Raw genomic sequence first — 11,790 nt, 5'->3', positions numbered from 1 at the left:
CCGTCTCCACTCCACCCTGCAAGGGCAGAGTTATGTCCAGCTCCAGTCTCAGTGGCAGCAGTCTGGCTCTGGTCTGGCTCCTAAGCCCTCAGGCAACCCTTCTCTTGGGGCTTTTTTCAGTTCTGCAGCCTGTAAAGTGGAGGGACTGGGCCAGAGGGGGAGCTAAGAACCCCCTGAAAGAGCAAGATAATCACTTAAACTCTCTTTGAGCTTTAAAATTCTGGGATGATTTCCTTTGGAAAAAGGGAGGGAAATGCCTCTAATTGCGGAGATGGTAAAAGGATTCACAGCATTGTTCCTAATTCCACTGGGGACCCAAATTGATAGGCTAATTCAGTCTCCAGATTCTGACAAATGAGAAAAACAGGTCAGGGAGGTGGCGTGACTTGCCGAACATTACTTAGCTCTCCCGGTGAGATTAAAGTAGCTTGTCTTCACAGAGCACCTGGGTGTGGCAAGCTGCGATGCTGTCCTGAGAGGCCAGGAAAATGTGCACACGCATCCTGATAAAAACTTGGGCTCTGGGAAAGCTCTCCAGGAGATAATCGGCATAACAGGATACACCATGGCTCTCCGAAAACCCACTTTTCCCTCAAAGAGTTAAGCTATCTCAAGTTGTTTTCAGATTCTTGCAGGCAGATTGTTGCACTTGATTTAAAAAAAAAAAAAAAAAAATCTCATTAGAGTGCATCTCCAGTTATGATTATATTCAGGCAACTTTAATTTTGAACCTGTCCAGCTGACTCAGTCTAGTCCTTGTTAACATAAGCTTTGCAAAATACTCCATTCCCCCTGTTAAAACTTGTGGAGCAATAGGGGCTTCTTACTTCATTCAGGGCGCACCAGCACTTCAAGTATTGTTTGGGCCGGGGTTAGGAGTTGGTACAGAATGGATAGGTAGATACTGCAAAGCCTCGAATTTCAGGTTGAGATGTTTGAGTCATGATCTGCAGGCAGTAGAAGTCTCCTGGAGGATGCAGGAAAGCGTAGACCTGGACCCAGGGGATCCTTGGAGATGGCTGGAGGGGGTGGCTGTGGTCTTCAAGAGGCACTGTGTTGTGGAAGGAGCGTGGATGATTTGGAGTTCCTCAGAGCTGGGCTTCATTTCTGACTCTGCCTCTCTGTAACTGTGTGACCTTGGCCAAGTCATTTCAATTCTGAACTGCATTTTCCCATCTCTGAAATAGAGCTGTTGCCTGTGCCTCTTCAGGCAGTTGCATCAGAGGGGATGAATGCAGTAGTGTTTATAAAGCCAAAAAAAGTCAAAGAAGATGCCACAGAGACCTTTATGTATGGCCTGTAAACCCTAATAGATTCACTGTGGCCCTTTACAGAGAAAGTCTGCAGACACCCATTGTAGACGACCAAGTTTGGTTTGGGGCTGGGCAAAGCACCGGCTGAGCCAATGAGAGCAAATCCTAGAATTTAGGCTGAGGTGGGAGGATCTCTTGAGCTTGGGAGTTCCAGGTCAGCCTGGGCAACAGTGCAAGACCCCGTCTCTAAAAATCCAACCCAATCCTAGGCCTTTGCACTGTGCCTGGGGCTCCAGCAACGTCTTTCCCCTGCTGCCCATTTCTTTGTTATGGCTGCAATACACACTCCTCTTGACGGTTACAGCTGAGGAAGTAGATGGTTGGGTCTCAGCATGTACCACCCAGAAACTAAAATAGAACCACAGTAGGGGGAGAGAATCAAACAAGGCTTCTAGGAGGAGGTGACCTCCTAGTGGACAAGTAGATTTCAGCAGACAGAATAATGGGCATTGCAGACAGGAAAAATAACATGCCCAAAGACCTGCGGGCATGCCTGCCAGTATCTGTACACATCATAACTCAGTTGGGAGTGACAGGAGACCCAATTCAAAATTGGCTTGAGCAAAAAAAAATATCTTGGCACACAGAACGAAGAGGCCCTGCTGGCACAGCTCCCCCAGCCTGTCTCTGTCTTCCGATGCTGCTTTCCCCAGTGGTGGCTTCACTCTGACTCCAGGCTTCTGTTCCTTCAGTGTCACACACCCAAGTGAATGGGCACCTCCTAACAGCTCCAGCCAAAGGCCTAGGATTGGGTTGGATTTTTAGAGACGGGGTCTTGCACTCTTGCCCAGGCTGACCTGGAACTCCGGAGCTCAAGAGATCCTCCCACCTCAGCCTAAACCCTAGGATTTGTTCTCATTGGCTCAGCCGGTGCTTTGCCCAGCCTCAAACCAAACTTGGTCATCTACAACGGGTGTCTGCAGACTTTCTCTGTAAAGGGCCAGAGTGAATCTATTAGAGTTTACAGGCCATACATAAAGGTCTCTGTGGCATCTTCTTTGACTTTTTTTTTCTTACAATGTGTTTTGTTTTGTTTTGTTTTGTTTTTTGAGACAGGGTCTTACTCTGGTAGCCCAGGCTGGAGTACAGTGGTATAATCTCAGCTCCCTGCAGCCTCAACCTCTCAGGCTCAGGTGATTCTCCCACCTCAGCCTCCCAAGTAATCTGGGATTACAGGTGCACACCCCCATGCTCAGCTAATTTTTTGTGGTTTTAGTAAAGACATGGTTTTGCTGTATTGCGAAATAGGCTGGTCTCAAACTCCTGGACTCAGGCAATCAGCCCACCTCAGCCTCCCAGAGTGCTGGGATTACAGGTGTGAACCACCGTGCCGGGCCACAGTCTTTTAAAAAACAGAAAAATTCTTAGCTCAAGGGCCTTACAAAAAATAAGCCAGTGGCCTTTGTTTTTTTGTTCATTGGTGGTTTTTTGTTTTTGCTTTGCCCTCTGACCTTAGTTTGCCAACCCCTGAACTGCAGCATTCTCGGGGACAGGTCTGGAGACACCCACACCATATGGAGAAAGAGTTGAGGTGGAGTGGTTTCCCCTAAAAGAAAGCACTGTATTTGGTTACCAGGAAGAGAGATGCCGGGATTGGGGAGGGCACATATGACAGGCACTCACCACCCTGTATTTGTAGCCTGTGACAGTGAGTGTAAGGAGGTTGTGGGCGCTGAGGCCACATTTATGGAAGGCCTTGAATGCCAATCTGAGCATCCCGGCCTTAAGGGATCAAGAAGTGGCCTTGGAAGGTTCTTGAACAGTTGAATAATGTATTGAAAGCAGGATGTTAGGAATGTTCATCTTGTGGCAGCATACGGGAGAAATTGGAAGGGAGAGAGACTGGCAATGAAATTGTATTTCTGAAAGTCCCAGGACGAGAAAATGTACCTCTTCCATCAACCCCAAACTGTTTGACATTCCGTGGTTCATGGGCAACTTGAGGCACATAAATATGTGCTTTAAAGTTTAAAAGTAAGAAGTCAGATGAATGGAACCTCTGATGAGGCTTCCTCCGGCTGGTTCCGGAGATTTGAGGAGCCCTAGAAATGATTTTCCGCAACTCCAGCTGTGATGAGCAATGCAGGGTCCCTCTCCTTTTGTGTGGCTTACCCAGTCCTGTGCGTTGGGCTTGATTGGAAGCCAGGTGCCCGTATTGCCTTTCCTCCAGAGTAAGGAATAGAGGCCAAATTTCAGAAAATAATTCTGAGTGATGGTGGACTCTGTGGAAGCGTTGATTGCTTTATAAATGGCATTCTCCTCTCTGCGCTCCCCCATCTCCCCCCCAGTCTCCCCTCCTCCACCACTGAAGTTTGGAGGCTGCGGCTTTTCAAATTACGCTTGAAAAGCAGCCTGATTTCCCACAGGAATCATCTCCTAGATTAGGAGCTGTTCTACCTTTTCCGACAGTTTTACCCAGAGTACAAAGCCAGTCTGCAAAGGACGAGGAGGGAGCAGTGCCCTCCTCGCTTCAAAGCTTTCAGCACCAGCCATTTATGAAAATGTCTGTCTCACTGCGGCCCTATCCCGGCATCTGGGGCTGCCTGCTTTTGCAGCAGGAAAGAGTTAAAAAACACTGATGAATGGCTGCCTCCGCCACCCGCTTCCGTTTCCCCTCCTTATATAATTTGCCATTCTTTTTGCACAACAGCTCCTGGGTCTCAACCTGCTCTCTCAATCAGTACCCTCACGTCCTCAGCTTCCTCCCACACAGGCAGGCTCAGAAGTAAGGGAAGCACCTTTCAGAATCTCTGAGGCTGTTTCCAAGGGAAAAGATGGGCGGGGGAAGGCAGGGAGAAGTAGTGGAGAAGAGTCAGAAGTTCCTTCATGAAATAAAACATGTTGCGTTACCCGGGCGTAGGTGTGGGGGAGGAATAGGCCTCAGCGCACCCCACCTCTTGTTAGCCCATCTTCTCGTTGTCTCATGGACCACACAGGGTGCAGTCACGTGTTCCACCCCAGACCCTGCCCCAGTTCCCTGGAGGGAATCAAACTGTGCCACAGCTCACAGGTGACCTTGGGCATGCTCTTCCCCTCCCTATGCTTCAGCCTCCCCAATCTACTAGGTGAAGAGTTTGAACCAATCAATTTCCAAGCATTGTTCCACCTCCTCAGCATCTATAATTTGATAATATAACGTTGGCAAGTGTATGGAGAGACAGGCATGTACATTGGCACAAGGTCTTTGGAGGTCAGTTGGGCAGTATAGACCAAATTTGAATGGACACATCTTTTGATCAGTAATTCTGCCCCTTAAGTATGTCATACTCACACATGTGCACAAAGATGTACATGCGTAGGCAGTTCACTGCAACATCATTCCAAATTTTTAAAAAGTCACAAATATTGAATGCCTAGTATGTGCCAGGCTTTATGCTTGATGCTTTTCCTCAGTATCCAAAGACTGGAAGCAAGAGATAGGAAATAACCTAATCACAGTGCTGAGCTCTTCATCCAGAAGAGACTGAAATGCCTCCCACAACACAGAAATTCTACTGAGCTATACTGAAGAGTGATACATCAAATGTCATGGGGCCAGGCATGGTGGCTCATGCCTGTAATCTCGACATGTTGGCAGGCTGAGGCAGGAGGATTGCTGGAGCACAGTAGATTGAGGCTGCGGTGAGCTGACTGTGCCACTGCACTCCAAAGTCTTGAAATGTTACTGTTAACTATTTCCTCAAAGTAAATAGAAAATTAAAAAGAGGCCAGGTGCGGTGGCTCACACCTATAATCCCAGCACTTTGGGAGGCTGAGACAGGCAGTTCACCTGAGGTCAGGAGTTTGAGACTAGCCTGACTATCATGGAGAAACCCTGTCTCTACTAAAAACACAAAATTAGTCGGGCATAGTGGCACATGCCTGTAATCCCAGCTACTTGGGAGCCTGAGGCAGGAGAATCGCTTGAACCTGGGAGGTGGAGGTTGTGGTGAGCCAAGATCGCGCCATTGCACTCCTGCCTGGGCAACAAGAGTGAAACTCCATCTCAAAAAAAAAAAAAAAAGAAAAAAGCAAAGACAAAGAAAATTACAAAGAACAGGGGAGGGAGGGAGGGATGGATTAGTTAAATGATCTCCGGTGCATTCATATAACAAAATACTGTGCAACACTTTAAAAGAATAAAACTGGATGGGAGAGCGATCTGGCTGCAACATCCGTCACCCCATTGATTGCCAGGATTGATTCGGCTGATCTGGCTGGCCAGGCAGGTGTCCCCCTCCTCCCTCTCTGCTCCATGTGTGTCCCTCCTGAAGCTGCACACTGTCGAAGAGGACAACCATCCCTAATAGAGGAAGACTGGTCTTCAGTCAAGGGTATATAAGTAGCTGAGCCCCCCTGCTAGAACCTCCAAACAAGCTCTCGAGGTCCATTTGTAGGAGAACATAGGGTAGTCAAGTTTCCAAGACTCCAGACACATTCAAATGAGGTGCTATATGTGGTAGTCTGCCTTTAAAAGAATAAAAATGAAAACAGCAATAGCTATCAGAGTTTTAAATGCACATACCCTTTGACTCAGCAATCCTGCTTTTAGGAATTTACTTGCCACAAGCAAAGATGATGAATAAAGTGTTTGTAGATGCATTGTTTGCATTAATGAAAGATGGAAACAACCTAAAAGTCCATCAAGAGAGTACTGGCTAAATAAGTGCCTCATAAACACGGGTAGTGTACCACGTAGCCTTTCAAAATAATGAGGTAGTTCTCTGTATAGCTCCAAGATACATTATTAAAGAAAAAGACAAGCAGCGGCAGGGCTCTGTGGCTCACATCTGTAATCCCAGCACTTTGGGAGGCCGAGGTGGGTGGATCACTTGAGGTCAGGAGTTCGAGACCAGCCTGACCAACATAGCGAAATCCCGTCTCTACTAAAAATATAAAAATTATCTGGGCATGGTAGCAGGCGCCTGTAATCCCAGCTACTCGGGAGGCTGAGGTAGGAAAATTGCTAGAACCCAGGAGGCGGAGGTTGCAGCGAGCCAAGATAGCACCATCACACTCCAGCACAGGCAACAGAGCGAGACTCCATCTCAAAAGAAAAAAAGAAAATGACAAGCAGAACAGTGCTGCTACATATGGGGAAGGGGGATACTTGATGTGTGGAATCTGTCTTAAAGGACACCCAAGTGGCAGCCTTTAGCTTCTAGGAAGGGTAACAGGATCAATGGTGAGAAGTCTTCTCACAAGTACCCCATATACCCTTGACATTATTTTTAAACCCTATTAATGTGTATCTTATCCACTCACACAAAAAAAGTTATCAAAATAGAAGGTGTTTATGGGTCTATAATCCTACGGCAAATTCACATTTGGTGTTAGGGGCCTAACGTCATCTTGGGCCCCTCGCTTGTGCTTTGTGTTTCTCAAGGGGAACCAGGGCTGGGAGAAGGGGAAGCAATGCTTAACCCAAATAAGCAGCTGGGTGCGGTGGCTCACGCCTGTAATCCCAGCACTTTGGGAGGCCGAGGCAGGTGGATCACGAGGTCAGGAGTTCAAGACCAGCCTGGCCAAGATGGTGAAACCCTGTCTCTACTAAAAATACAAAACAAAAATCAGCTGGGCATGGCGCCTGTAATCCCAACTACTAAGGTGGCTGAGGCAGAGAATTGCTTGAGATCACACCACTGCACTCCAGCCTGGGTGACAGTATGAGACTCCATCTAAAAAAATAATAATAAGCAATAATAAGCAAAAAAATAAGCAAAGGAATCTTGGAGACGATGCCTCTCAGGGGATGGGTTGTATCCCTGTGGGCATGCAGGAAGATGATCTCCCGCCCATTCCCTGGCTCGTATGAGCCCCCTCAGAACCCCAAAAGAGGCAGGTCAGGCCTCGGAGGTTCTCCTGACTACCCATGCTGAAATCAGGCCACTGCAATGCCGCCCTCTGCCGCAGCCCTCGCCACAGCTCTGCCTGGGACTTGCAGCCTTTTTCTCATGTAAGAGTCATATTCCTTTCTGCATCTTCAGCACCTGACAGGCACACGACAGGGTCATGACTTGCCGCTCCATCTCATGGTCATGATGACTGACATATCCAGCGACTGATCCAAAGGCATTAAGAGCAAAGACAGGATTCTAACAGGAGGCTACTGATCAGTTGCATGATCAGTTACAACAGGGTTTATGGAACAGGATCTGAAATCTGCTGGTTGGAAACTTCAACAAGTATTTTTCGAGGCTTCCTACTTGCCAGCCCCAGAGATAAAAAGACATGTATACTGCCTCTTAGGAGCTAGGCTTACAGGAGCGCTAAACAAGGCAAGTTAGTGTGAGAAGACAGCAATAAAAGTCTGCATTGGGAGGAGGTAGGGAGCGGCAGTTAAGCTCATGAGTTCTGGAGACAAGATGGCCTAGATTGGAATCCTGACCCTGCCATGTGGTCTTGGAAAAGTCTCTTCAGGACTCTTAGCCTTGACGAAATGAAAATAAAAACAGTACCTCCCTGAGAGCATGGGACACTAGAGTGATAGAGTGATAGACTCAGGGACTGGCTGGCCCCTGGAAAGTGCTCTATCAGAGTTGGTCACCACCATGAAGATGCTGATATTCAAGAGTATAAATGGCAGCACAGAGGTTGAACCAAAAGGCAATTGGGAGGCTTCATGGAGGAGACACCATCAAGCTGGCATTGCAGTATTTGCCCATCAAGTACACACAGAGAAGGTCCCCTCTGAACAGAGGGAACAGCAGGTACAAAGGCTCAAACAACACATTTAAGGTGTTGCTTGTGGTGATGTAAGGTGGGGGCAGTGGGCAATGAAGATAAAGAAAAAGGTGAAACTTCAGGAAAGGAGGCCAGTCTGTTCAATACCCGAGAGGTGGGCCTGGGCTGTACATCTGGCGGGCACCCAATAGGTGCATGAGTAATGGGTGGGTAACATTGCCATAAGGAAGTTCTTCTCTGGGGCTTTTCTGCAGGGTGGAATAGGGTGGATGAGGGATGATGGGCAGAGTTCACCCTTGCCAGGCCACTCCCAGCCTGAGCTGCAGGGCCAGGTTCCTAAGGTCCCACTGGCAGCAAGCACTAGGGTCCTAACCCAGGGTATTTCCAGCTTGTGAGCACCGGCTTTGCTGATTTCTGGGAAGTCTACCCAAAAGAGAGGGTGCAGTCCTTGAGTTTACACTCCAGTGTGGGAGGGCAGACTTCCATGAGAAACATTTTCATTTAGTAATGGATTTAATGAGTGTAGAACTTCCTGTTTTAAACAAACAAGTGATTAGCATTGACTATAGACGTGAAAATGGATCCTAATGAATTGCTAATTAGCTGCCTCCTCTTCCTGGGATCTTTAGCTGGTAAATTCTTCTCTCTAGCTACAGGGGGCCTTAGTCAATCAGACTGGCATTCATTCATTCATTCAACATACATTTTTTGAGTTCCTACTGTGTGTCACTGTAAACAAGACAGGGAGGATCCCTTCCTCACAGTCTGATAGAGGAGACAGCATTAATCACCTAAACTTACCTATAATGACACACTTACAGGCCAGGGAGCTGAGACAATATGCAACAGGGGGACCTGATGTTGTTCTGGGGTGGGAGGGGGCAAGAGGAAGGGGCATTTGAGCCAAGATCTGAAGAGTGAGTAGAACTTAACTCATGGAAGGGGGAATAGAAAGAGTAGAAGAGTGGCTCAGACATCCAGAATGGCATATGCAGAGGTCCTGTGTTGAGAGGGAGCAGTGTGGGTCAGGAAAAAAGCCAGTGTAAGAGGTGTGCAAGGGGCATGTGTGTGTCAGAGAGCAAAAGCATGTGTGATTGATGTTGGCTTCATCCTTTGTAGCAGACAGTACCCAGTGCCCACTCCACATCCCTCAGGGCTTACCACCTCAGTGTGCTCCAGCCAACTTCCAACTGCCCCACATTTGATTTCTTTGCCTAAGGATTTTCTGCAGGTAAGGAAGGCCTTCTGTCTCCACGCTTGAGAGGCCAGAAGTCCTGGTGAATTAAGCAGGTCTTGGGAGCAACCCGTAGCCAATAAATGATGTGTAAAAATCTCAGCTCCCCAATGTAAGAGTTAGAGAAAAGAAACAGGAAATATGGCTCAACAGTCAAAGACAGGTTTATTTTAAAGAAATAAACCTGAGAGGGGCTTCTGGCCAATTTAATGTTGAGCCGCATTTCATCTTTCTTTCCTCTTTCTTAAACTCTTACACCCAACCTCTTGGGCAGGGTAACTTCAAGGTGTGTGTTCTACACTGGCTCCCACAGGACTGAGCCCCACTTGGGCCCAGTGGTGTAACTTCCTTGACCCTGCACTCTTTCCCAGTCTCCCTTCCCCATGCCCCTACTGGTGCTTCCTGGAATTAGGTCTCAAATGAACTATTTGCCCTCAAATCTTTGTCTCAGTACCTGCTTCTGGAGGAACTCATGATAAGATATCCTGGAAACAAGACACAGATATATCTCAAGCCCCTTCCACATCCTATTTACCCTTGCCTGGAGATCCCCTCCTCTCTCTCACTTGCTTCCCTTACCAAGTGTGTCTGTAGACCATGGTGGCTCAGCTGGGGTCTGCTTAGCACACCAGAGCTTCTTAAGGTAGGTCACTCAGAGGGAGACATTTGGCTCCCAGAGAGGCCAGTGGTATATGTCCATGTCCCCATCCCATCATTAGCTTCCACTTCTTTGAATGCACCATCCTTGAAATGCTCCCTGCCCCTTGTAGCTGGAACAGACCACCTTGAGGAAGAATCCAAGTGGCTGGCCTGCATGGCCAGGGGCAGGGATGAGAAGTGCTGAGTGAGACACCTTCCATACTCACCAGCCTTGCTTTCTTTTGTGTAGGAATTGAAAGGATTCTCCCTGGAGTTGAGAAATAAACATGTTTTCTGAATAATATGGCATATTGACCTCAAAGTCCCTACAGCAGTTCTGGACAAAGCCAGGCTCAGGATAGGGCCTGCCATTATTATCATTCATTCAATAGAAATGCTCCATTGTCTGTCCTCCCCTTCTTCTTAGCAATGGGGTCCTGGTATTTAGGCACACAGCTGATCCAAATAAAGGCCATGTTTTCCCTGCAGCTGGATGTGGCCAGTTCCCCCTGCAGCTGGATGTGGCCATGTGACCAAGTTCTGACCCACAACAGATAAGCAGAAATGATCTGCACCTTCAGCCAAGTCTCCGTAAAGAGAGGGTGTGTTTTCTTCCCATTTCCTCCTTTCTGCTGGCTGAAGTGCATACTCAGTGATGGGAGGCAGAGTGGCCATCTTGGGCTGTGAAGTGAAGCCAGGCTAGAGTCAGTAGATATTGTAGTAACCAGGTAGAAATGCCAACAAGTTGAAAATTAAGTGTCTTGTGAAACCTCGGGAAGGAGAAACCAGGGCCCCTAAAACTTCCTTTGATTAAATAAGATACGGTAGGTCCAAGCTTTGACCCAACCCGTATAAGCTGTTAATGTCTGTCAGAGGCAAATCTTTTATTCATTGATTCATTTATTGAGCGGGTGCCAGGAGCCAAGCCCTGTGCTAGTCATTGGGGATGCAGCAGGAAACAGGACACTTGGAGTCTGTGCCCTCCTGGAGCCTTCATTACCATTCCTAGCATTTTATTCTAAAGTGTTTCTGCCATCACCTCCAGTCAAGACGGCATTGGGTTCATGCTTTAAAAACAACCTCTGCTCCCCAGCTGGAATTCATCCATTGCAGATGGGAATGCAAAATGGTATAGCTGCTTAGAAAAACAGTTTGGGAGTTTCTTATCAAGTTAAACATATACTTAAGATACTACCCAGCAAACCCACTCTTAGGTGTTTGCCCAGGATAAATGAAAACGTGTCCACACAAAGACTTGTATGTGAATATTCATAGAAGATTTATACATAACAGCCCAAACTGGAAACAGTTCAAATGTCTATCAATAGAAGAATGGATTAAAAAATTGTGACATAACCATACAACAGAATACTACCCAAAAAGGAATGAACTATGGATATACACAGTAATATGGATTAATCTAAAAATCACTACATTTGACGAGATTAAAATGGCAGATAGGAGACCAGACTAGCTTTCAGCTCCCACTCAGATGGACAGAGCAGCCAGTGGAGACTCACATCGTGAACTTTTGCTCTAAGAACTATCACAGGAACATACGAGGAAAGCCAAGAGAATCCACAGACCCTTTAAAGGAACTGGATCACTGCTGCAGGCTCCCTGAGATGCCAAAAACCTGTTAGTCCGCTTGCTTTCTCAACAGAGAGGCTCGTGGTCTAGGGCAAGTTCTTAGCCCTGGTCACCGGCTGCCTGGAAATAGACTCAGTGCTGTTGGAGGGGCATGGTGGGAGTGAGACTAGCCTTTAGGACTGCAGGCTGCATAGGAGTGGGTAAGGCCCATGATTGCCAGCTTTCCCCCATTTCCCTGGTGACCTGTATGACTCAGCAGAGGCAGCCATAATTCCCCTGGGAATATAACTCCACTGGACTGGTAAACCGTCCCCCATCCCCCACAGCAGCTGCAGTAAGCCCTGCCCAAGG

This window comes from Rhinopithecus roxellana, chromosome 13 (assembly GCF_007565055.1).
Source record: "Rhinopithecus roxellana isolate Shanxi Qingling chromosome 13, ASM756505v1, whole genome shotgun sequence".
Classification (NCBI taxonomy): domain Eukaryota; kingdom Metazoa; phylum Chordata; class Mammalia; order Primates; family Cercopithecidae; genus Rhinopithecus; species Rhinopithecus roxellana.
Note: the sequence above shows the minus strand (reverse complement) of the source record.